Genomic DNA, 2,582 nt, shown 5'->3' with positions numbered 1-2,582 from the left:
TGTGCCGCCCTCGCGCCCTGATACCAACAGTCGCTCTTAGACCTGCGAGTTCCCCGTCTGCCGACACTTGGGGCACTTGTGAAGGCCGGATTTCCCCGTCAAAGGCCCCAACCCCGCCGCACCGCGAACATGGGCAGCTACCTGGGCAGAGCCAAGGCCACGCTGCCACGCCCCTCTTGGAGGCGCCAGTCCCTGCGGCCCAGGCCAGCCCACCGCCCCCTGGGCCCGGTTCAGAGCCAAGTCATCTCCATTCACGGGGAGCGCTGGATCGGGAGCCGGCCCCGCCCCACGTGGACCACCCCAGAGTCCAGAGGGCGATAGTCCCCAAGGCCTGGAGGCGCTTTCACAGCAAGTCACCCCTCCACACCTTCCCGGGGTTGGATTTCTCTAGCAACCGCAAGAGTTTCATGAAGCAGTGGCTTTGGAAAGCCCAGAACCTCCTAAGCATCTGCAACATGGTGACCATCAAAATCACTCCTCCTGAGCGCAGTGGGAGCTTCAGCAGGGGTCCACCCATCCCGGAGCAGCTGGACTGCTGTGCCAAGGAGACCCGGCTGAGGGCTCGGAGCCCATGCAGGAAAAGAAAGAGGATCCACAGACCTCTCCAGTTTGAAGCCACCCCCCCGAAGAGAAGGAGGCCAAGCCCAGGGGCCAGGCCATCTGCCTTCAAGCCTGTGTGGAAAGATGGAGTGGTCCCTTCCTTTGTGCCCAGGCCGGGGCCTCTGAGAAGGGGCCTCTGCTCCTGGCATCCTGGTGACGGAGCGGACGCCCACCCCGGGCCTGACCTGCTGCCAGACCACCGCAGAGTCCCAGGCCTCGACTGAAGAGCTGATGATCAGCACTCCCCAGGGCCTGGGCCCTCCTGCAGCCTGGGGTCCCCCTTGACTCCTCAGCCAGAGCCCTACCCCCACCACTTCCTGAGACTCAAAGCCACAGTTCTTTTACCCTGCTGACCCCTGCTTGACCCCTGCATGAGTGACTGACCCCACCAGTCAGCCCTCACCACCCCAGCATGCAGCCCCTCCAAGCACCCAGACCCACCTCCCCTCACCCTGCAGAGTCCACACTGAAGAAGCACCGTTGCTTTCAAAACCTCTGCCTTCCTCCTGCCCACCCACTCCTCCTGCCTTTTCCCTGGAAACACTCTGAGCAGGAAGGCATGCTTCTCCCCTATATTCCCAGTTTCTAGAGTGAAAACTGGTGTTCTTATTTTTAAAATAATAACGAACAACCTCATTGTCATACAGAGTGTCTTTGTCTTTCTTGCAAAGGTACATATATTAGGATTTCGTCTACACCATGAATTCTCTACCCTGGCACGGTAAACATGTGGGACCAGATAATTCTTTTGTTGTTCGTTGGGTGCTGTCCTCTGCATTGTAGGGTTTTAGCAGAATCCCTGGCCTCTATCCTCTAGGGGCCAGCAGCATACCCGCATTGCGAAAGTACAAAAAAATATTTCCAAACATTGCCATATATTCCAGAGGGAGGTGGAGGGGGTGGGGGGGCGCGGGAAGCACTCCCAAAAAAACCAAAACAAAGCACCACATTGGTGGAAAACCACTGAGGGACAGTGACCTCTACTGGCAGAAACAGTCAAGCTTGGTCTTTAAGATTTTAAAACAGCAAAGATACAGAGACGAATAAACCGAAGTGGTACATGTTTGGCGAAAACATTTCCCCCAGGATTGGAGAATGCTGTGGATGAGTGTGAATGATTCAAATAGTTTGGCAATATTAATAATCAGAAAATGTAAATTTAAAAAAAAATAAGCTACTCTTTTAAGCTTCTCAGGTTGCCAAATGAAAATGCTAAATACTATGAAATGCTGGTAAAGATGCTGAGGATTGGAACCCCAGGCGGTGCTGTGGGTGTGAATCTGCAGCAGGACTTGGAAGTTTTCCTAGAGCCGAGTGTGACTATGAGAAACTCTCCTCCACGTGTGTGTACACACACGCACACACACACACCGCATACACCACACACCACATACACCCCCCCACACACACCCCCCACAGACCCCCCCACACACACCATACATACCCAACACACACCACAAACACTACACACACCCCCCCCAAACCACACGACACACACACACACACACACACACACACCGCACACACACAGATGCACACACACCGCACACACAGTGGTGAGGATGTTCTTCCCAGCACTCTGTCGGAGCGGAGAACTGGAACAACCTAAATGCCCGCCCACAGGGGGATGGATAAAGCAGACACGCTACGTGCTATCAAGGGAATACTGTTCCACAAATTGAAGGAAAGAAGGAGCCCAAGGATTCTCCACTCGTGGGCTACTGGGCCACATAATTCTGTGCACCGCGGGATGTTGAGTGGCATACCGGGCCTCTGTCGCCCGCATATCAATAGGACCAGCTCCAGTTGTGACAGTCAAACGCATCTCCAGACATTGCCAAATATCTCCAGAGGGACAGACATCACCCCCAGTTGGAAATCACTGAACTCCATATTTTTAACGACAGGTTACATCTCAAAATACACTGCTGAGTGGAAAAGATAGGGAGTGGTATATTATGTGTAGCACACGCCATTTGTAG

Source organism: Eumetopias jubatus, unplaced genomic scaffold, assembly GCF_037043125.1.
Source record: "Eumetopias jubatus isolate StellerSeaLion01/CBP00866 unplaced genomic scaffold, mEumJub1_p1.0 scaffold_11, whole genome shotgun sequence".
Classification (NCBI taxonomy): Eukaryota; Metazoa; Chordata; class Mammalia; order Carnivora; family Otariidae; genus Eumetopias; species Eumetopias jubatus.
Note: the sequence above shows the minus strand (reverse complement) of the source record.